At 40.9% G+C, this 24,928-nt stretch overlaps 1 non-coding gene across 1 annotated transcript; it reads right to left on the bottom strand.

The window, feature by feature from the left end:
* Positions 1–18,336: 18,336 nt before the first annotated feature.
* LOC114116253 (U6 spliceosomal RNA) lies at positions 18,337–18,443 on the bottom strand. The gene has a single exon (XR_003590242.1). It is a non-coding gene; the product is annotated as a U6 spliceosomal RNA (small nuclear RNA).
* Positions 18,444–24,928: the final 6,485 nt, after the last annotated feature.

Below are 24,928 nucleotides of genomic sequence, written 5' to 3'. Positions count from 1 at the left end.
AAATCACCAGACATTTGAGGCATGTAAAGATAGGTCAAAATGAACAATCAGAAAGCTTATCCTAGAAGAACCCAAGTACTATAGGAGAAAGAAGATAAGGTTGAGAACCATCTCTTTCAATATCTATTTAAAAGATTGATAAAGATAATAGAAAAGTTAAGCAACATAGATAATATACCTAGTAGAGTAAGAGATGATACTGAATTTGATACCTTAGCCTGGGATTGTTATAGTTTTACCTTGTGTTTTTACTACTCTCAGTCTTTAGCATTTAGGAGTTTCTCATTCTTCTTTTCAACAGAAGAAAGCATTAAAAATCTTATTTATCTTAATCCATTATACAGGATTGGTTGTTTAGTCACTAAGTCATGTCCAACTCTTTGTGACCTCAAGGACTGTAGCCTGCCAGGCTCCTCTGTCCATGGGATTTCCTGGGCAAGAATACTGAAGCGCGTTGCCATTCCCTTCTCCAGGAGATGTACCTAACCCAGAGATCGAACCCAGGTCTTCTGCATTAGCAGGCAGATTCTTTACCACTGAGCCACCAGGGGCTTCCCGTTCTACATGATGAGAAGTGAATTTACAACCTTTTCAATCAAGAGAGAAGCTAAGCCAAATTGAGTCTTGAGCTCCATAATTTAACTTTCACTTTCACATATTCCAGTTTGGGTTAGGGGCCCACCCTGATACAGTCAACTGTAGCTTGAATGACAGTGTATAATATGGCTGCTCCCACTGTGACCTTGTGGATTGAACAAGTAAAGAAGAGAGATTCCCAGAAAAGCAAGAATTAAAACCGGGTGCAGAGAAATATGTAAAAGTTAGAGTTCAGTTGAAATAATCATCAATTATGTGATTTCAAGAATCAGTGTAATTACCAAGAAAGAATTTCTAGAAGCATAATAATTAATAGAAGCATAATAATGATCATCAGGAAACAGAAGTTCAGATGATTGCAATAAGAGCTGGTTATTTGTTTGGCAGTGAGATTATGTATATTAATTACTTCTTAATAGAAATGTATTAGCTCAATCTCTTGTATTTCATGAATTCTTTATAACAAGCAATCATTGCATTTGTAATTTTAAAACGTAATGAAGATAAACATGTCCATATTCTAGAGTCCATTTATTTTACTGGTAGAAATCAATCTTAAGAAGTAATTTGAAATATAAATAGACATGCACAGAATATTATAGTTTATTTATTTATAAGCATAAAAAATTGAAATTAAATGTCCAATTATGGAGAAATAATTTTAAATAACTATTAATACATTTATAGAACATATGCTACTAAATCATAGAAATTATATTCCCAAGAGTTGTTAATAATGAAAACATTTTTAGACTAAGCTAAGAAAAATTAAATATGAAATTGTATAAACTCAAAACAATTCTTAAAAAATGAATTCTGTGATACCAGAAAACACATCAAAATACTAGCTGGTGAATCAGGACAACAGAGGATGTCAAAAGTTCTTGGGGTTTGGGGGAAGTCTTTCTCTAGAGGAAGAAAATGGGAGACAAGTCATCCCTTACAAAATGACAGATCCATGTAGAAAACAAATAGCCAAGAATACCTTTGGAGATAGGTAGATATAACAATTCAGATTCCTAAGCCAATATGCAATCTGAAGTCAACCAAGAGGAAGATTACATTGGAGCACTCATTTTCCTGGTGGCTTAGAATATTGGCAGCTGATGGCTCTCAACTGAGTTGCTCTCCATGAGTTGCCATCAGCCAGACAGAGACACTTGAATGGATGAATGAAGGCTTCTTCAGTTCCCAGACTCCCCACAGAATCAGCTGCCTCCCACTGCCCAAGCCTACTCTTCATTCTCCTCACACCTGATACCAAGAGTTCTTGCCAGTGAACAGTATACAAACATTTATCTCCAACATACAACACTAACACAGAGGAAATCCGTATTCTAGAATCCTGATTACCATGGTCAAGGCCGTGGATCCAACCCTTGGACTTCTTGGTTATATAAGTTAATAAATTTCGTTTTAACTTAGCCTGTTTGGATCGTGCATTTCCTGTCACTTTCACCAAAAGAGACCTGTCTAAGTATAGCACCTTGAATGCAAGTCTCAGAAATGATCTAGTGTGATCAGCAGAGGGACGCTTACACATTCATTCAGTAAATATTATGGAGCATCTACTCATCTTTGTGCCAAGTTCTGTTCCAGGCACTGGGGACATAAAAGTGCATAATTCAGTGCCTGGGTTCTCAGAAGGCTTACATTTAAGTGGAGAGAAGAGAAAATAAGTAAGAAGATAAACAGAGAGTAGAACCTGGAGTATAGGCTACTCTTCCACCGTTGATCCTAGGGCATTGGAGTGCCACAGAGATTAGCTCTAATAAGTTGGATGGCATTATATTTGAGCAGGAGAGGCCATTCCAGGTTCTGCACCTATGCTACCATGTCTCCTTGGAGGTTACTGTGGCCTATTTACAATCATCCACAGGGACTAGTAGGGCCCTTGCAATCAACACACTGCTCTCCAGTGCTGCCTTTAGGCTTACCCAGGGAGCTCTAGAGACTGCTACATCAGATCTTGACATTCTGAAAAGGCTATCTGTATGGATTTCACCTAAGTCTGCATTTCTTAGATCATTCGAAGTATTTCATGTAGCACTCAAAACAACCCTGTGAGGTGCATATGACCATCTTAACTGACAGTTAAATAATCCAAATCATAGAGAGGATAAGCAGTTCCTCCAAGTTTATACCACCACCGAGTGGTTCTGAGCCCAGTAAGTCTGACTCCAGACACCTTCGGACCCTTTTGAAAGCCTGCACAATTTGGCAAAACTTGGCGTAGGGATCATAGCTGTCAAGGTGCCTGTCAGACCTGTATCTGGGTCTGCGTTTCTTGACAAGGTCAAAATCATTACAAAAGAGATTTATGTTTACTGGGCACTTGCCTTGTCCCAGATACTTTCCATGTGTAAGGTCATTTAATCTTATAAGACAAACAACCCTGCAAGGTTGTCATTATAGTGCCTGAGGAGTTAATGCCAGCACAGGTTAAAAATATGCCCACAGCTCTAACTAGTGCTCGAGGTGGGTCTCAGACCTAGATCTGGCTGACTCCAAAATATGTACTCTTATTATGATTACAGTTGTGCCATGCTACTTTCCAAGTTGACGGTCATCTTCATCATTGAAGTTTAGTTGTTTACTTTGATTCAGCTTCCTCTGAATGAAACTGATGTTACTGAAACATCAGATGTTATTGAAACATCTGAATGAGAATTGAGAACACACAGAGATTAATTCAAGGAATCCAGGCTATACTATAGATGTGCCAAGCCTTTCCTAAGAACATATATTTGTGTTCTATATTACTTTGTCAACAAAGGTCCGTCTAGTCAAGGCTATGGTTTTTCCAGTAGTCATGGATGGATATGAAAGTTGGACTGTAAAGAAAGCTGATTGCCGAAGAATTGATGCTTTTCAACTGTGGTGTTGGAGAAGACTCTTGAGAGTCCCTCGGACTGCAAGGAGATCCAACCAGTCCATCCTAAAGGAAATCAGTCCTGAATATTCACTGGAAGGACTGATGCTGAAGCTGAAACTCCAATACTTTGGCCACCTGATGCGGAGAGTTGACTCATTTGAAAAGACCCTGGTGCTGGGAAAGATTGAGGGCAGGAGGAGAAGGGAAAGACAGAGGATGAGATGGTTGGATGGCATCATCGACTCAATGGACATGAGTTTGGGTGAATTCCGGGAGTTGGTGATGGACAGGGAGGCCTGGCGTGCTGCAGTTCATGGGGTCGCAAAGAGTCGGACACGATGAGTGACTGAACTGAAGCTGAAAACCTGTAAAGAGTAATAAACAGGCATGATTTCCATGTGGTCACCACATACTTTCTCATCAAAGGACTGGTCAGTGTGTCCAGACACAGGTGAGTGTGGACACTCTCAGCCTGTTTTTTTTGGCCACCCAGTGAAGGATGTAGGATCTTAGTTCCCTGACCAGGGATCGAACTGACTCCCCTGCATTGGAAGCTCTGAGTCCCAACTATTGGACCACTAGGGAAGTCCAACACAGCCTCAGTCTTAGTCATGGTCCTCAGCCTTGTCATATCCTGGATTCTAGGATTGACCTGGCCAGATTACTCTGTCTTTTGAAGTAGTCATGACTTTGCAAGAATTCCTCAAATTTCCCTAGGTTTTTGGCCTTTTCTCAGGATACCATTGTTACCTCATTGGTACCTTTGACTACCCATTTATCTCATACCTCCTATCACTGTGGCATTCATGTCCACTCACAGGCAATACTAAACCCATCCTTGAGTGCCAGGCCCTCTAGGTGAGGTCCCAAAGCTCTGACTCCTGGTTTGATCTGTGATTCTTTGCCTTTTGCTCTGCCTACTCAAACCTGTGATTTCTCTTTGCTCACCAGGCCCCAGAGACAGTCTCCCAAGATGTGTCTTGGCTGCAAGACCACAAGATCAGTAACTTCCTTCTGGCCCAGCTCACCTTCTGTCTATTCTCCCCCCCCAGCCTCAGTGGGCCCCTGCTCTTTTCCTGGGTGCTGCTGTGGCTCACTCAGCTTCTCAGCTCCAAATGCTCCTGTGTTTTTCTGAAGCTTAGGTCCTGCTCACATCCTCCTGGAAAGAACTATTTCAACTATCCCTGTCACTTTTGGCGGGGAGGATTAAGTTCCATAGGAATAGATGACTCCTTTTTCTATAGTTGCTTCTTGAATCTCCTTTGAAAAAATCTCTCTTCTTCCACAGCTTCAGGGCAAGAAACAAAAAGATCTTTACTTAATATGCAGAACTTGCAACCAGCCCTCTAACCGCTATCCCCGCAGAGAGCCCTTTTCAATGCTTAAAAAATTCTTTTCCTATAAAAAAAAAAAAAAATTCTTTTCCTTTTTCAGGCTTTTCCCCCTTGAATATGAGTTCTACATTTTTATCACAACATTATAAATTAGTTAATGTATTTTTTAATATACTTAATGTCGTGGCAGTGGACTAAAAGAGCTGATGCTACTTTTAAGCATTAAGGTTAACTACCAAATATAGACTTGAACTTTAGGGCTGATAGTAAACACCATTTTCTTGTTATTTTATCATGAGATGTTTACAAATGCTCTGATAATAACCTCAGTATATGCTTATTCTTAATGTTATTTCCTCCAAAAATGAACCCTTTACAAATTTAGACATAATTTTATCCACTACAATTTCACAATGTGGTCTGTAATTGTTCTCTGAGAATAAAAGAAATAGCTCCTGTTTAATGAGAATTTACTATGTGTCATGCTCTGCACTGAGTAACTCATAAATATTACTTTGTTCACTCCCTCAACAACACTAAGAGGCTGGTAGAGTCATAATAATTCTCAGTGCATTAGCTGAAACTCAGATGAGTTAAATAATGTTAGAGTCCCAGAACCAGGCCACAGTGGAGTTTGACTTCAAAGTCCAAACTTAGCTATGGAGTGACTTTGTCTCCCAAAACTGAGTAAAGATAAAAATGCGTGTGCAGTGTGTCTGTGTGTGTCTTTGTGTGAGAGAGAAAGAGACAGAAATAGAGGGTGAGGGCAGAAGTACAGAAATATGCAAAGGAAAAGGTCCTTCTTCATCTCAGTAACCTCCTATCCCATTTAACCCTGCTTAGAGCCGCCACTGTGAACAGTGGCACTATGGCTAAGACTCAGAGCTCTTCATTTATTTAATATAGAAAGTGTTACCGAAAGGTATGCGTGGGGAGTCCAGCTGCTCGCTGCTCAAAATCCAGTAAACAGGCCAGGTTGGTGGAAAGGAAAGTTTGCTTTATTTCAGATGCTGGCAACTGGAGTGGGGAGGGTTGTGGACATCCGTCCAAGGCCAATCCCGCCGCCCGCCGCCCCCCGCCCCCAACAAGCAAGGAGTGAGAGCATTTATAGGCAGAGTCAGGGGAGGGGGGCAACATGCAGAAACAGCATAGTCATCTCTAACAGTCATCTTCAAATTGGTCATCAGTGGTCTGACTAGCAACATATTGGTTGTTTTAGGTACAGTTGGAGAAGACTCCTGAGAGTCCCTTGGACTGCAAGGAGATCCAACCAGTCCAGTCTAAAGGAGATCAGCCCTGGGTATTCTTTGGAAGGAATAATGCTAAAGCTGAAACTCCAGTACTCTGGCCAACTCATGCGAAGAGTTGACTCATTGGAAAAGACTCTGATGCTGGGAGGGACTGGGGGCAGGAGGAGAAGGGGATGACAGAGGATGAGATGGCTGGATGGCATCACTGACTCAATGGATGCCACTCTGAGTGAACTCCAGGAGTTGGTGCTGGACAGGGAGGCCTGGCATGCTGCGATTCATGGGGTCGCAAAGAGTCGGACACGACTGAGCGACTGAACTGAACTGAACCGAATCTTCAGCTCCGGGGTGCACTTGTTGCCACTTCTTAGCAGTCAATTCTCAGAATTGTGGCAGCTCATGTCCTGGGTACCATCTGGTCATCATGAAGTTAACTTCACGTGGTGTTTTAGTATCTGTAAGACAGCTCACAGGATATGGCTCAGAATGTTATCTATAGCCCTTGGGAAAGAACTAAAGGTCCCTGACTATGCTTAATGACTACATTATTATTATTTAGTCTCCTTTGACTGTTTTCCTTTGTTTCAGCATTTTTCATTTCCCTGATTAAACCTATTCTTTGACTAAAGTTTTCCACAGGCAAAAGGCAGGCAGAGAACGTGCTGGGAGTGGGCAAGGACCATACAGTCCTGCTCTGTTTCAAAAGGACACCTTTCTTTTCTCTTTTCTGACCACTGGAGAGGACTTGTCTTTCATTCTTTCATGAAATAATCTCCTCAAAATGTCCTTTATCAATAACCTGCATATTCAGATCACAAATATATTCAGATTCAAATCTACGGATGAACCTCACTATACGAAAAATGTGCATGATATGTGCTATTTTGTTTGTTGGGACATCACAGGCTTAAAAAGAGGCTGGCCCTTTTGTTATCTATAGCCTATTATTTATGTAGTTTTATCAGGATACAAGAAAAACCCTTAAGATACAGTACTAATGATCAGATCTGTCTTGATTATTTAAATGTAGTCACTCAAGAGGGAGGGGATATATGTACACTTATAGCTGATTCACACTGAATCGCAGCACGCCAGGCCCCCGTCCATCACCAACTCCCGGGGTTCACTCGGACTCACGTCCATCGAGTCAGTGATGCCATCCAGCCATTTCATCCTCTGGCATCCCCTTCTCCTCCTGCCCCCAATCCCTCCCAGCATCAGAGTCTTTTCCAGTGAAAATTGGGAATTTGCTGTGTGATACAGGGAGCTCAATCCAGTGCTCTGTGACAACAGAGGGGTGGGATGGGGTGGGAGACGGGAGGGGGATTCAGGAGGGAGTGTGCATATGTATGTATGTACCTGTAGCTGATTCGTGTTGATGTGTGGCAGAGGCCAACACAATACTGTAAAGCAATTATTCTCCAATAAATAAATACATTTAAAAAAATAAATAAATACATTTTTAAAAAATAAATAAATGTGCTCCATGAGAAACAAAACAGCAAATGAGCTAGATAATCTTTTTTTTTTTTTAGATGATCCTTTAAGGCCAAATCACATGTTCATGATAAGGTACCCAGAAAGTTGAATTCAGTTTTTCCACCTTGCACCCTACAAAATTACCACTTGGTGTATTGCCACTTTAGAGTGACAAACAGGCAGCCACTTTACCCAGATTTCATTGTAAAGAGGGTTATAATGTTAATAATAGCATTAAGAGTGAGTCATCCTAGCAGTGGTAAACAGCAATAGCAAGCTTAATACTATATTTATTACATGGAGATTATTAAGGCTGTTATTTAGGCTACAAAACCAGAACATGGCAAATCTATCTTTTCATCCTGCCCTTTATCTGGAAAGATTCGAATAACTCCTGTTCCACACCAGTTCAATTCCGTTTAGTCACTCAGTCGTGTCCGACTCTTTGAGACCCAATGGACTGCAGCACACCAGGCCTTCCTGTCCATCACCAACACCCAGAGCCTACTCAAACTCATGTCCATCGTGTCAGTGATGCAATCCAACTATCTCATCCTTTGTCATCCCCTTCTCCTCCCACCTTCGATCTTTCCCAGCATCAGGGTCTTTTCCAATGTGTCAGTTCTCCACATCATGCAGCCAAAGTATTGGAGTTTCAGCTTCAGCATCAGTCCTGATCCTGATGCTCTTCCACCACCGGAGTAGGACCAAACAGCCCTAACTTGTCCTTAGTCTCTTGGCAACCTGATTCTAGGAGTACTTGCTATGATAAGGTTTAATAGTTGCAAAGAATATAATTTCCCCTGTGAATTAAATATTGATGCATTCTTACAACTGTTACCTCAGTCTTTTAAAAGCAGCCAATGAAATCTAAATATACTAGTGATTTGATATGCACACGTTTCTGTTTTTAAAAGATCTGAGCAAGTAATTCCATTTAGCAGTCAGAAATTTCACTTTATCCTTTGCTAAATCCATTCAACCTCTTCCATGAATTTATCCAAATGGAATATCACTCTATGCTCAGGTCTTTTCTAGATCACCATATTATACTATCTGCAAGGGAAATGTGTATATAAATGGAAATTTTTTTTAACTTTCTGTGCCTACAATCCCAAGTTAAAATTTTCTATCATTATAATTACTAGTACACAGTTGATCAAAAACATCAAAATGCTGACTGACGCTTTAGGTAATCATTAAACCAGAAGAAAGTTTCCTTTGGAAATGCTTCTCTTAATGAGATGAATAAGGGCATGTTTCTAAAGTTAGTTCATATATTCACTCATGAATATTATTATTACTAATATGATAAAGATTTGGCATTGTTTTTATTTCTATTTTTTGATTTTATAAATGTGGGGACTGAGAAATCTTGTTGAGATAAATGTATGCAGATAGAAAAGATTTTGCTGAAACACAATTACTCAATTCTTTGAACTCATTCTATGTCAAGAGCACCTAGTGATTTGTTATAAAATTCTTTTTCATGTTCTATCAAATGACAACTTGATTAGACGTGCCTTCAATTTTGTTGGATGAAAAGAATTGGAAACCACCTGGCTTGCAACAGAATTTTTATCCAGTTATTAGGTCTTTCACCAAGAAAGCTTTGCCAAGACTTATCAAAAGGCTATTAATTATACATGCTACTTTCTACTTAGAGGTACTTTCTAACATAGGATATATTCAAAATGGGTTGATAAAAATCTTTCATTTTTGATATAACTTTGCACAGTCACAGTTTTTAATAAAATTATTTTTATCTTATCACATGTTTTAAGTATTTTGTGTGTATATGTGTGTGCCTGCTCAGAGGCTTGGTTGCGTCTGACTCTTTGAAACCCCATGGACTGTAGCCCGCCAAGCTCCTCTGTCCATGGAACTTTCCAGACAAGAATACTGGAGTGGGTACCCATTTGCTACTCCAGGGGATCTTCCTGACCCAGGGATCTAACCCACATCTCTTATGTCTCCTGCAGTGTCAGATTCTTTACCACTGAGCCACCATATTGTGTCAAAACTTTGATGAGCTAAAACAGCAGATTTAGGTCACTGAATTTGTGGAAAATCAACTCGGTAAAAATAGTCACTTCGGAATTACTCTCTTCAGAATAACTCTGACTTCAGTTTCTGTTCAAACAAATCAATACATCTAAGAAATATTACAGAAACTATTGAGAAATAAATTATGAAGAACATCTTATAAAACAGGTTGCTAGAGTAGTAAAGATGAGACCTAAATTATGTAGAGGTAATAGAATTAATTTTTTTCATTTTTAACAATGTCATGAAACAAGAAAATAATGCTATTTCTTATAACAAATCTGTAATTAAGTGGCGTAGTATGAAGTTCCAGCTGAGTGGAAGTGTATTTTTGCCTTTCAAGGGGGAAGAGAACTTTTGGGAAAAAGAATATTCATAATGAAGAACCTTCATAAACAGAGCTACCACTTCTCAAGTTGATCAATTTCAAGTCAGAATATGTATGGGATTGAGAACCTGGAAGTTGATGCCCTCAAAACTATCCTCAGATGTCCTTTGGAAATTCTCCTACGTTCAAGAGTTTCCCTGTTTGAAGACTATTGCTGTTAGGAATCAATCTGCTTTGACACCTAAAGGAACCAGGCATATAATCAATAATAATGATTGTTATAGTGACAGGGATGGGACATCCAGGAAAATTCCTTTAAATGGGGCTTCCCAGGTGGCTCAGCAGTAGAGAATCAGCCTGAAATTCAGGAACTGAAGGAGACACAGGTTTGATCCCTGGGTGGGTAAGATCCCAAACCCACTCCAGTATTCTTGCCTGGAAAATCCCATGGACAGAAGAGCCTGGCAGGCTACAGTCCACAGAGTTGCAACAAGTCAGAGACGACTGAAGTTACTTAGCATACACACATACCAGCCCCAGAATCAGTCATTTCTTCAAGGATTCCTGAGGATGTCATTAAATGGGGGAAGACTCAGCCTTTCCCTCTTGGCCCCTCTTCTGCATCCAGCCTGGACCACAGATGTGATAGCATATGCTTCTCATAGTAACAAGATGACAACATGTGGATGAAGGCCCACACTAAAGAAGGTTGGACAGAGAGCTAGGAGGAGGCTACAGCCCTGCCCACATCACAATCTGTAGATGGACTGTGCTGCCAGCTTTCCTAGCCAAGCACAATCCTGACTTCTTAACCAACCCAGAAACGTGGATTGCTCTGTAAGTCTCCTTTTCTCTCCCTCCCCACATCCACCTGGTGTCCAACCCTAATCATTTTTTTTTAAGATGTATTTATTTATTTTTGGCCATGCTGAGTCTCTGTTGCTGCTTTCTCTAGTTGCAGCAAGCAGGGGTTCTCTTCGTTGCTGTGCGTAGGCTTCTCATTTGAGGTAGTTTCTCTTGTTGCAGAGCACAGGCTCTTGGCATGCAGGGTTCAGCCTGCATCTTGGCACATGGGCTCAGTAGCTGTGGCTCAGGAGCTTAGTTGCCCTGCAGCATGTGGGATCTTCCCAGACCAGGGATCAAACCTGTGTCCCCTGCACTGGCAGGCAGATTCTTAGCCACTAGACCACCAAGGAAGCACCCCAAGCCCTAATCATTTTATCACCCTAACATTTCTGTCATTTCTGGTTTCTTTGTCCTGACAGCCACTGCCTTAGTTTGAGCCCTTGCCTTTTGGTTTGTCCACTTCTCTGGAAGCAGTGTTTACTTATCGGAGTCTCATCTTGACACTGGAGATTTAAGTGGACTCTGTTGGCTGTAGAATGAAGCACCAACATCTTCAAATAAAACATTAGGTCCTAGAATGTGATCTGATGCTTGCTTGCCTTGCTAGACTCATCCCTGACATGTTTCTCCCATCCTGCACTCCAAAAAACTGAGCTACACTAAGTTGTCCACTGTTTTTAGACCTTTTCTCTCTCTCCTCTTTCCTCTGAAATAACCTTCATTCCTATATGCCAATAAATTTTTTAAAAAAATCTTCATACTTCATGTCATCATAACAAGCATATACTCTTCTTTTAACACTCAATTTATATCCCTCTCGAAGGCTTTCCTGGTTCCACCCCTCTTACCGAAAAAAAAAAAAAAAACAGAAACAAAGAGAATTAGGGGATTCATAAAACTTGATTTAACAATTATTTTATTCTTTTCTGAAAAATGAGAATTAAAAATGCTACAGTCTCTATGCAAATATAGAAAAATGCTTATTTATTTATGTATTTTATACAAATATTGTTAAAAATCCAATCCAGTTATAGCCAACATAGCTTTGATGAAGTTACTATTTCCACAGAAGCTGGTGGTAAAATGGAATGAGCCCAGTCACTTCTGAAAATGCCATGCTTATCAGACTAATGTCATTGTTTCACGTGTCTTATTAGCAATGTTATTTACTTTGAATAGTAAATGGTGCCTGAGTGGTTACCTGTCTGATTAATTTGTTTTATGTGGAGTCTAATCATAGCTCCATCAATATGTCAGCATTTAATAAACATTTGGGGATGTTAATTGGATACTAACAGTGTAAATTGTCCATTTGATCATTGTAATACAGGCACTATCTTGCCGCATGTGTTGATTATGTACTTGGAGTTGAGAGAAGATAACGGTGCCCAGATTTATTTTGACTAAATTAAAATAAACACTGTTTGAAACATCTGGCCAGTCTTTGTTTCCCTATACTATGCAGTGATTAGTAACTATTTTTAAAGGCCCTTTCTATAGTGCTAGAAACTCTGGCGTGATAGGCACAGAAGGAAAGAAGACTGGACTTGAGGACCTATTTCCTTAGCTTTGTTAGGCATTTTTTAATGATCATATAATTTACTTAATTGAAACACATCTGCATAAGGGGACAGGACACAAAGCTCCAGGAATGTGGGGTAAATATGTAAACTAAACGTGTCTTCCTTTACCCCTCAGCACACAGTGGGGTACTGCACCTCATGAAGCTGCTTCAGGAAGGGGTCTCCCTTCCAGGGTTTCTCAGAACATCCCTCTTCCTTCCAGAGATGGATACAGGTACACGAGTACCCTGCACCACTATTTATCTTCCGCTGCACATGCCAAGACCCCTGTGTTAAATTCCAGTCAGGTTGGGGTGAGGGGGCAAGGTGTGCAGGACTGTTTGTAAGTAAGGAGGGACAGAGCAGGCAGAAGAATAGAGAATGGCTAGATAACAAGGAGGCAACAAGAAGGAGGCAAAAGAGAAACTTCTCTGGCTAAAGCCTCCTCCCCATTCACCTTTAAGAAGATAAAGTGAAAGTGATAGCTGCTCAGCCATGTCCGACTCTGACCCCATGGACTGCAGGCCACCAGGCTCCTCTGTCCATGGGATTCACCGGGCAAGAATACCTGGTGGGTAGCCGTTCCCTTCTCCAGGGGATCTTCCCAACCCAGGGATCAACCCAGGGATCAAACCTGGGTTGCCCTCATTGCCTGCAGATTCTTTACTGTCTGAGCCAACTGGGGAGCCTTTAAGAAGAAACGGAATTCCCAAAGAAAAGGGCTGGAAAAGAAGGGGGAAATGGTCCTGGGTCAACTCTTCCACCCTCAGCTCTCAGCCTGCATCCCAGGACCCCTGCTCTGAATGCGGACCCACAGCCCTGGCCCCAGCCTTGCTCCATTACCCACTCCTCACCATGGTCGCAGCCACTGAGGCTCTCCCCAGGAGATGGAGGAGGGGAAGCGCTTGCAGAGTTGTTGGGGGAAGAATTCGCTGCTAGGATGACAGTAAGGAGAGAGAGAGAGACCGAGAGAAAGACAGAAAGAAGAGAAGGGAAGATGAAAGAAGGGGGAGAAGAAAGGCAGAAAGAAGAAATGGAGACAAGAGAGAAAAGCAAGCAGACTAGTAAGAAAGGGAAAGATGGATAGCGACCCTCCTCCCCACAGCCCCAAGGGTGTAGGAATTTAAGCCTCTTCCTCCAGTTGTGGAGAAAAATTTGGGAAGCAAGTGTCCCTTGGGGCAGGGACCCTAAGCGCTGTGTGTCTACGTGGCAGACAGGAGGAGAAAAATAGAGACCGTAAAGCCCCACTGACAGCCAGTCACTGGATCCACGACAGAGCCCTCAGCAAGGTGTCAGAGTGTCGTCTCTAGGACAGAGGTCACACAACTCAGCTGCCTGCCGGATCACTTTCATCACTAGCAGTGAAGTCAGCCAGGGAGTGCTCTGCTGACCTGGGGAGATGACTCAGGGGCTTCTGTTACTTTGTTCCTGCCAATATTTTCTGTGTCATAATCTCAGTCCAGTTTCACCAGATCTCTGTTTTGCTTTATTTTCAAGAAAATTCAGGAATCTGTGTTTTTCTGAGAAATCTCTTGATTTTTAAGTGTCAATGTGTCCTCAGTCGCTCGGTCGTGACAACTCTTTGCAGCCCCATGGACTGTTAGCCCACCAGGCTCCTCTGTCCATGAGATTTCCCAGGTAAGAATACTGGAGTGGGTTGCCTTCTCCAAGGGATCTTCCCAACCAGGGATCAAACCCGTCTCCCACATTGCAGGCAGATCCTTTACTGTATGAACCATCAGGGAAGCCCTTAAACGTCAATAACTGCTTTTGTTTTTAAGCAATTAATCAAAATGAAATAATTCTGTGGAGCAGACATAATCTCAAAATCCATGTGTCAGTTAAATAATTTTTTCTGTTCATTGAACTTCTCCATGGACCTTTGTGGCAGGCGCACCTGGTCACTATTTCCAGTACCTTCAAGAGGTCTGAGAAAGGGGACTGGGCAATCTGCAAATGAATTGTGAAGCTAATTACCTAAAGGAATGGTTAAAATTATACAATGAAGATCTAACTAGTTTTTCCTATAGATAGATAGAAAATAGATCTATAGCTCTATCTATCTAGGTTTTTCTGTGAGCCTGGGAACATAATTGACTTCCCTGGTGGCTCATACAGTGAAGAATCTGCCTGCAGTGCAGGAGACCTGGGTCAGAAAGATCCCCTGGTGAAGGGAACATAATAACTATCATTTATAAGACTATTTGGGGGAAATATTTTTCAATTTACAACAACAAAAAGCAGTACACTTGTGGAACTCAACCCTTTCATTGATGGAAGGATACCATTGTATCCAGTATTTTAGTAGGAGATAGTTTTCTGTGAGATATGATCTGAAAAGATTTTGGAGAATACTGAAGACTTAGTTAGCTATCTGATGTTCTTGCTGTGAGGAAGATATCTAGTCTCCTTCATAATGAAGATTCCTCTGTCAAGATTAGTGTCATTGCCTGTGGCCCATGCAACATTAAAGCATAAGATTATGTATCTCTTGGAATGGATATAAATATCTACAAGAAGGTTAATGTGCTCTAACTAAATATTTAATCAGGGCTATTCAAGCAGAGCCCATCACTGGCTGTATTAAACTTTAAACTTAAATTTATAGATTCTGCGATGGTTAATTTTATGTGTCAAACTGGCTGCCCTATGAAACCCAAATATTAGTGTAGTTGTTGCTGTGAAAGTATTTTTCAGAGGTGATAAATATTTATAAACAGTTGGTTTTAAGTAAAAGAGATTACCCTCCATGATGTGGGTAGGCCTTGTCCAGTCAGTTGAAGCAAAGACTGATTATTCACAGAAGAAGAAACTCTGTCTCAAGACTGTAACCTAGAAGTCTTGCCTGAGTTTCCAGCCTACTGGCCTGCCCTACAAATTTCAGACTTACCAGCACCCACAATCACCCAAGCTGACTCAAAATAAATCTCTATATACATGCATGGATATTGTTGTTGTTCAGTCACCCAGTCATGTCCAACTCTTTGTGACGCCATGGACTGCAGCACGCCAGCCCTCTCTATCCTTCACCATCTCCAAGTTCATGTCCATTGCATTGGTGATGCCATCCAGCCAGCCATCTCATCCGCTGATGTCCTCTTCTCCTTCTTCCCTCAATCTTTCCCAGCATCAGGGACTTTTCCAATGAGTCAGCTGTTCACATCAGGTGACCAAATATACTGGAGTTTCAGCTTCAGCATCATTCTTCCAACAAGTGTTCAGGGTTGATTTCCCTTAAGACTGACTGGTTTGATTTCCTTGTTGTCCAAGGGAATCTCAGGAGTCTTCTCCAGCACCACAGTTCGAAGGCATCAATATGCATGGGTGTATCTCCTATTGATTCTGTTTTTCTGGAGTGCCCTGACTGATAAGATCCCCATCAATGAATCTGGAAATTGCACTTCTTTCAGTCAATCCCTGTTCATTGTTTCTACCCTGAACCATTTTTTAAGTAAAATGTGAATATGATGAAGTGGATGTTTTTTCATGGAGCATCATGAGTTCTAATTCTTCTTTTGGCTGCACCTCTCAATCCATGGGGAAATATGAGTAAAGGAACTAATATTTACTGAGCAGACATTTATTAGACTTTGTTCAACAAATTTCTGAAGTAGACTATTTTTATTATTTCCCCCATTTTTACAGAGAAGGAAACCACCTCTAGAGCACATCATATGAATTTTAGCCTAATGCATTTTCACAATCTGGGCACACCTATGTAGCCAGCACCTAGATCAAGAAGCAACTTGATCAGTGCCCCAAAAGCACCCCAAGTATTATGTTGTACGAAAGTGAAAGTGTTAGTCCCTCAGTCACATCTGACTCTTTGTGACCCCCATGGACTGTAGCCTGCGAGACTCCTCTGTCCTTGGAATTGTCCAGGCAAGAATACTGGGGTAGGTTGCCATTTCCTCCTCCAGGGGATCTTCCTGATTCAGAGTTTGCATTAAAAGCAGATTCTTTACCATCTGAGCCACCAGTGAGGCCCCCCATTATGTTGTATATGTTTAGATAACTATGTTTGAATATAGGATGAATATGTGTAACCACTATCCCGATCAAGATATAAATAATTTCCAGTACCTCAGAAGTTTCCCTTTGGCTTTCTTCCAATCACTACTTCCTTTCAAAAGCAACCACTATCCTGACTTCTCAAAGCAAAAGTTCATTTTGCTTATTACTATATTCTATATAAATGGAATCATACAAATGTGTACTCTTTGGGCTCCAGCTTTGGGCTCATTTCCTCAACCTTTATCTCTGTAAGATTTATCTATTAACAAAATGTTACAGTTCATTAATGTGAGACTCAGAGATTATAAACTATTGCTTAAATCATGCAAATTATTTGACCAAAAGCACACAGCTGTAGAAAGCAGCAGAGCCAGGAGTCTAGCTCAGGACTGTCTCATTCCAAAGCCCATGCTTTTTTTTCTGCTTTATCAGTGTTTTCCAAAAGCATATGTGGAAAATTTTTCAGTGGTACATAGGTAATTTTATTGTTAACAGTTATTAGTATTTTATTGTGTTATCAGTATTACTAATGTAAATATTTACTGTGCATTTAGAAAAAATAGCTAGCACCTCAAGCCCATAATAAAAGTTCCCTTTTATAAATATAATTCAAAAGCAAATTTCTGTCAACTCTGTGATCCAATAATACTATATATATACCCACCAAAAGATAAGTATGTTTTATTTTTAATATTCAAAGTATAAACAGCCTAAATCTCTATCAACAGTAAAATGGATAAATAAACTATGGAATATTAGTATAATGGAATGCTATACACTAAAGGAGAAGAGGGTGGCAGAGGATAAGATGATCAGATAGCATCACTGACTCAATGGACATGAATCTGGGCAAATTCTGGCAGATAGTGAAGGACAGGGAAGCTGGGCAAACTGCAGTCCATGGGGTCGCAAAGAGTCAGACATGACTTAGCAACTGAACAACAACAACATACAATAATAAAAAATGAACAAACTACTGCTGCATACAATAACATGGATGAATCTTTCAGATGCTGTGATCAGCAAAGATGGCAGACAAAAAAGAATGGGTGATATACAATTCCATTTGTTGTTGTTTTTTTCCTTTGTTTTTTTTTTAGGTTTTTTTTTTTTTAGTTTTTTATTTTTTAAATTTTAAAATCTTTAATTCTTACATGCGTTCCCAAACATGAACCCCCCTCCCACCTCCCCTCCCCATAACATCTCTGTGGGTCATCCCCATGCACCAGCCCCAAGCATGCTGCATCCTGCGTCAGACATAGACTGGCGATTCAATTCTTACACGATAGTATACATGTTAGAATGCCATTCTCCCAAATCATCCCACCCTCTCCCTCTCCCTCTGAGTCCAAAAGTCCATTATACACATCTGTGTCTTTTTTCCTGTCTTGCATACAGGGTCGTCATTGCCATCTTCCTAAATTCCATATATATGTGTTAGTATACTGTATTGGTGTTTTTCTTTCTGGCTTACTTCACTCTGTATAATCGGCTCCAGTTTCATCCATCTCATCAGAACTGATTCAAATGAATTTTTTTAATGGCTGAGTAATACTCCATTGTGTATATGTACCACAGCTTTCTTATCCATTCATCTGCTGATGGACATCTAGGTTGTTTCCATGTCCTGGCTATTATAAACAGTGCTGCGATGAACACTGGGGTACATGTGTCTCTTTCCATTCTGGTTTCCTTGGTGTGTATGCCCAGCAGTGGGATTGCTGGGTCATAAGGTAGTTCTATTTGCAATTTTTTAAGGCATCTCCACACTGTTCTCCATAGTGGCTGTACTAGTTTGCATTCCCACCAACAGTGTAGGAGGGTTCCCTTTTCTCCACACCCTCTCCAGCATTTATTGCTTGCAGACTTTTGGATGGCAGCCATTCTGACTGGTGTGAAGTGGTACCTCATTGTGGTTTTGATTTGCATTTCTCTAATAATGAGTGATGTTGAGCATCTTTTCATGTGTTTGTTAGCCATCCATATGTCTTCTTCGGAGAAATGTAAAAATATGGAACGCTTCACGAATTTGCGTGTCATCCTTGCGCAGGGGCCATGCTAATCTTCTCTGTATCGTTCCAATTTTAGTATATGTGCTGCTGAAGCGAGCACTACAATTCCATTTGAATGAATTAAAAAATAGTCAAAACTGATTTATGGGGATAGATGTCAAAACAGTGATTACCTGAGGGAGTGATATTCACTGAGAAAGGGCAAGAGGGAGCCTTCTAGGGCTGGAAACGCTATGTATTTTAATATGGGTGGTAATTATCTGTGTGTATGTGTGTGTAAAGACCCATGGCACTGTACAGATAAGATCTGTGCACTTTATCACTTATTCTAGAAAAATATCAATAAAATTTAAAACAATGTATTTCTATTTTTTTAAAGTGAATCTATTTAATCAAATATCCTGAATTAATCCAGAATTCCACAGGGCTTCCCTGGTGGCTCAGATGGTAAAGAATCTGCTTGTAAAGTGGGAGATCTGGGTTCAATCCCTGGCTCAGGAAGATCCCCTGAAGAAGGAAATGGCAACCCGCTCCAGTATTCTTGCCTGGAGAATCGCATGGACAGAGGAGCCTGGTGGACTGCAGTTCATGGGTTTGAAAAGAATCAGACACTACTGAGCAAATTTAACAGTCAGTCACATTCACTGCAGTGTTCCACAGATGACCCCTGTTTCTCAATGCCTAGCCGGGGGCCAGCAGTACTGATATCACCTGGGAGCTTACCTGATCTGCAGTCTCTTGTGCCTCACTCCAGACGTACTGAAACACCATGTGCATTTTGCCAGGGTCTCCAGGTGATTCATATGCCCTGAATGGAACATAGAGACAACCACTAGACTAATTATTTCATGTGCATTTATTTTATCTTCCTAACTAGATTGTGAACTTCTTGAAAACAATGTAGAATAGTGGACAGAGAGCTCAGACTCCCAGTTATGTTACTTCCTGGCTGAGTAACTTGAGGAAGTTACTAGATTTCCTTAGCCTCAGAATATAAAGTGTGAAGAATAATAATCTTTTATTAATACTTACTTCATGGATGTTGTAAAGATTAAATAATACATGTGAAGTGCTTAGTACATTGCTAAATACAGACTAAAAATATAATAAGTGGTAGCTATTACTATCACCTTCATCATTTCACTTTGGGCTGAGGGATGAAAGCCCTCAGGTATAGGTGATGCCTGAACATTTAATATTTGATTTGATGGTGAACACAAAGAAGGGAAACCCATTCACGGTTCCTTGCCTCTTGATGTTCTTCAGTTTTTGTCTTATTTTACTTAAAAGAAACCCATGGTGGTGCTGATTTAGTCACTAAGTCATGACCAACTGTTTCACCCCCATGGACTGTAGACCCGCCAGGCTCCTCTGTCCATGGGATTCTCCAGGCAAGAACACTGGAGTGGGTTGCCATTTCCTTCTCCAAAAGAAACCCATAATTTAGCCCAAAATGGAGAGTTGTCTTGGACTTTGGCAGATCCTAAAAGAGAGATTAGTAAGTTTCTTTGGGGAGCCTATTTTTATTCTTTCCCTTTCTCCCCCTCTTCTGCTTCATGAGTCACTGCCTAAAAGCCCCTGGAAACACCTGAACCCATTCAGCAAGTCGTTCTGGGCCTCAGATCTTCATTCTCAGCCTTTTTGTCCCTCCTTTCTCATGTCTGATTTAGAGTTGGGTTGAGTTGAGTCTTGTAAGACATTCTAACAGAGCAGAGAGTAGGCAGGCCTGAAATATAATTACAGTTGACCCTTGGACAACAGGGGTTTGAACTGCACAAGTCCACTTACATGCAAATATCTTTAATAGAAATACTACAGTATTGTATACAATCCATGATTGGTGGGATAGGCAGATGTTGAACCTCAGATATGGAGGAACAGGGACTATAGAGGGTTGACATGGATAAATTACACGGGGATTTTCCACCACATGGAGCACTGGCATCCTCAACTCCCATGTTGTTAAAGGATCAGTTGAAATTAAGAGGAATCTATGGTTTTGCCTAGTTGAAGATTTAGGATTCTGGACTAGAATTCTGGATTCAAGAAACCCAGTAGTCAGCATCTCAGAGTTACAGAGATTGGTACCTTCAACCTAACTGGGTCAACCTGGAGCTTCTCACATTCCCTGTTACGGGCACCACTTCTTAGAAACCCAGTGCTACAGAGGTATCTGCTTCTTTGTTGTTTTGTTGTGGTTCAGTCACTCAGTTGTGTCCAACTCTGTGACTCCAGGCCAGGCTTCCCTGTCCCTCACTGTCTCCCAGAGCTTCCTCAAACTCATGTCCATTGAGTCGATGATACCATCCAGCCATCTTATCCTCTGTCATCCCTTTCTCCTCATGCCCTCAACCTTTCCCAGCATCAGGGACATTTCTAGTAAGTTTTCCTTTGCAATCAAATCTTGCTGAATCATGACACCTAGAATTCCAAGTATACGTTAGTAAAAGTGAAGTTAAAACTCATTACTGAACTCAGTTCAGTGGCCCAACATCAAACAAGCCAAATGCTGAGATGCTGAGGTTTACAGCTGAAAATTTAATCACAGAGCAGCCAGATGAGGAGGCGGGAGAACAAATCTTAGATCCACTTCCCTGAAGGCCAGGCCTTGGAGTGTTTATGGGTGAAGAGTATAAGGTGGTCAAAGGTGCAGGAGAAGGTGATTAGAGGCTGGAAAAGGTGACATAACCACTGCACTGTGCAGGGGTATCCGAGTTATATGCTTCTTTACAGGATGGATGCTCAGAAAATGGCAGCATTCGCATGATCTGAGGGTAGAGTTCTTATTCTGTTGAGGTCAAAAAGTCGTCCATTAGATACTCCCCACAGGTTCAATTGAATTGTTGGTGGCCTTGGCCAGTTTAAACTGGGCAAGACTAGCTCCATGTTCCTTAAAAACAACTTAAGCAACTGTTACTATAGAGACCTATAATAGGTCAGCAGTGTTATCTATGTATTAGTTAGGCTTCCCTGCTAGCTCAGAGGGTAAAGAATCAGCCTGCAGTGAGAGAGATCCAGGTTCGAGCCCTGGATTGGAAAGATCCCATCGTGAAGGGAGTGGCTACCCTCTCCAGTACTCTTACTTGGAGAATTCATGGAGGAAATGGTTAAAGGAATCTTATACTATATTGCCCAAACCACATGAAACTTAGAAGATATGCAATTTGCAAGAACAGTTAAAGCAAGCTTGGTCAGTGAAGGCAGGTTACAAGATATTATTTATTAAGCAAGTTATGGTTTAAGGGACCTAACTGATGACTGCCCTCAGTTTCACTTTTACCATAACCTAATAAATGGGAATTTTATTTTCTTCAATGCCACCAACACTCAATAAGTAGCTGTGCTTTGTTAAAGATTTATTAAGCTATTTGTCTGAATACTGTAGCTCAAAGTTTTTGGATCATAGTCCTTTTAAGTAAGAAAAGTGAGCCCAAGAATCACCAAATAGTCTCTTTTTCTAGAAGGAGAGAGAACTGATAAAAATAAACTCTTGCTCTATAAGCATATATTTTATGTAATACCCTAGCAACTGAATATGGGTTATTTATATCTCAAAGTTTAATTTTGGGGAAAATTAAGGCCAAAAATGCCGTTGCCTCAAACATGTGTTACCACATGCAAATATACTACTCAAACAACCAACAAATTTATAATAATAATGCTAAGTTCATAGTCATAAATTTGCTAGCATAGTAGCAACTGAAAATCATGATTAACTCAATAAAACATTGATGATAAACATTAAACAAAGCAATCCCTTCAAAAAAGTACAGGAATTCCAACTGTCATCATATGTACACACAACACAAGCTTTACAACAGTACTGGTTGCTACTGAGTTCCAACCAGACTGATCAGTAGCCTGCAGTTAAGTGATGTGTGAGCTCTACTAGGACACTAATTTTAACTTCCAAATAACTAAATTTGGCAACCTTTAGCTTTCTTCATAAGGTACTAGCAAGCATCTCTTGAAAGTGAAAGTGTTAGCCGCTCAGTCATGCCTAACTCTGTGACCTCATGGACTGTAGTCCGCTAGGCACCCCAGTCCATGGAATTCTCCAGGTGAATACTGGAGTGGTAGCCATTCCCTTCTCCAGGGCACCTTCCTGACCCAGGGATCGAACCCAGTTCTCCTGCATTGCAGGCAGATTTTTTTACCATCTGAGCCACCAGGAAAGCTTCTCTTATCCCTCTGTAAAATGAAAGTAATTTGTTCCTAAGCACCAAAGAAATACTTGGCACATTTAAATCAGTCTGGGGCTCCCAAGTGGACCCTGCAATGGACCTCACATCGAAAATCATGATGCTAATCTAGAATATGCAAACGTGTGTGTGTGTTAAGTCACTTCAGTTGTGTCTGATTCTTTTATGACCCTATGGCTCTTCCAGACTCCTCTGTTCATCTGATTCACCCAGCAAGAATTACTGGAGTAGGTTGCCATGCCCTCCTCCAGGGAAATCTTCCCCACCCAGAGATGGAAATCACATCTTCAAGTCTCCTGCATCAGGGATCTTTACCACTAATGACACCTGGGCGCTCCAGAATATGCAAACAACTGCTTCTTTAGGCCAGTCACTGCCCTATTCCTCCTCTTTGGGTGTCTCTGCCCCATCTCTGCTACTGAAGCTCTTCTCTCTCATTTTACTGTGTACTCTGAACTTTGTCATTCCCTCTCTCTCAACCCAGAGTTTCAGGCCTCTCCAAACTTTCAAACCTACTGTCATTTGAAAATAAAGCCTCACCAAACCTATATTCAAACCTATCATATCCTACTCTTGTTCTTTGATTACCTTTGGAATGTTATCTGAAATAACAGCTTCATCAACCAGGCCTATTTATAGTGGAAGCTTCTGTCGGCCACAGCTCTCTGGGAAAACAGCTGCTACCCTCTCTGCCCCTCCCTTATGAGCTCTTGTGCATGTAAGATTTTAGTTCCCAAATATGCACAATCCTAAGGCTGCATTGCTCTGGATCTATCCCAAAACTTTTCAGTTTTGGCACAGCCTTGCAAAGGCTCATTTTAATTTCTCTAATTATGAAACATATTCTAAAAATCTGGCAATGAAATGAAGGGTTTCTTATTTCATAAAATACAGGAGCCATGTGTTACCTTTCTGTAAGAAAGTACTCATTTATCATCCAAACACTCTATAATAAAAACTGCCAAAACACTGACTTTAAAAATCTATAGCAAACCGCCAAATGAAAGAACTGTAACTGCCAACTCATATTCTTTCTTATTATTTTAAGCTGTAAGTGACCATGATACATGAGCATGCTTCTGGTGCTCAGAACAAGAACCAAGCTCATCTGCTAAATTTATTCATCCATCCATCCATAATTTTTTTCATTTACCCATTCATTTAGCAATTATTTATTAAGAACCTATTATATGCTAGCAATGCTCTAGTACTAGAGATTCACCAGTGAACAAAAAGACAGTCTCCCATAGGATGGATGAAGGTATAGCGAGTGGTGAGAGCTGGAGATTTGCCCTTCAGACAACAATTCACCAAAAGAAAATCATTTGTAAATCGGTCTCTGGATTTAGTCTATGTTTCTCAGTAAGACTTTTTTCCTCTGCTTGATTTCTGATGCAGTGAAACCTTGATCCATGACCACTTCCTGCTTGCCAGAGTCACCCTTGATCCTCAGATCATTTTCAATACTGCACAAAACAAATGATGATAACAATTATAACCCCCACAACAAAGTCCCTGCCGAGACAATAATAGCAACAGCTAACATTTATTAGAGGTTCCCACATAGCTCAGTTGGAGAAGGCAATGGCACCCTACTCCAGTACTCTTGCCTGGACAATCCCATGGACAGAGTAGCCTGGTGGACTGCAGTCCATGGGGTCGCTGAGTTGGACATAACTGAGCAACTTCACTCTCACTTTTCACTTTCATGCATTGGAGAAGGAATGGCAACCCACTCCAGTGTTCTTGCCTGGGGAATCCCAGGGACGGGGGAGCCTGGTGGGCTTCCGTCTATGGGGTCGCACAGAGTCGGACACGACTGAAGTGACTTAACAGCAGCAGCAGCATAGCTCAGTTGGTAAAGAATTATGCCTGCAACACAGGAGACCCCAGTTTGATTGCTAGGTCGGGAAGATCTGCTGGAGAAGAGATAGGCTATTAAGCAATTCCAAATGATCTCCAATTATGATGGTTTCATTTTCGACTATTTGGCTTTGCAATGGTGTAAAAGTGATGCACATTCAGTGGAAGCCATCCTTTGAAATTTGAACTCTTCCCGGGCTAGCAATATGTGGTATTGCTATATGTATTACAGATACATTGCAATATGTGGATCCTCTCTCATGTCACTAGGCAGTGGCAGGGAGCCCTGGCTCCCAGTCAGGTCCATGACCATGAGGATTAACAACTGATACACTTAGAACCATTCTGGTTTTTTTTTTTTTTTTCAATACAGAAGTTAATAAATTACATGAGATTTTCAACACTTGATTACAAAATAGGCTTTGTGTTAGATGACTGCCTGCCTCATCTGTAGGATAATGTAAATATTCTGTGCACATTTCAGGTAGGCTGGGTTTCCCCAGTAGCTCATCAGTAAAGA

This window comes from Ovis aries, chromosome 8, assembly GCF_016772045.2.
Source record: "Ovis aries strain OAR_USU_Benz2616 breed Rambouillet chromosome 8, ARS-UI_Ramb_v3.0, whole genome shotgun sequence".
Lineage (NCBI taxonomy): Eukaryota > Metazoa > Chordata > Mammalia > Artiodactyla > Bovidae > Ovis > Ovis aries.
The sequence above is the reverse complement of the archived record's forward strand: the minus strand, read 5'-3'. Positions and strand labels throughout refer to the sequence as shown.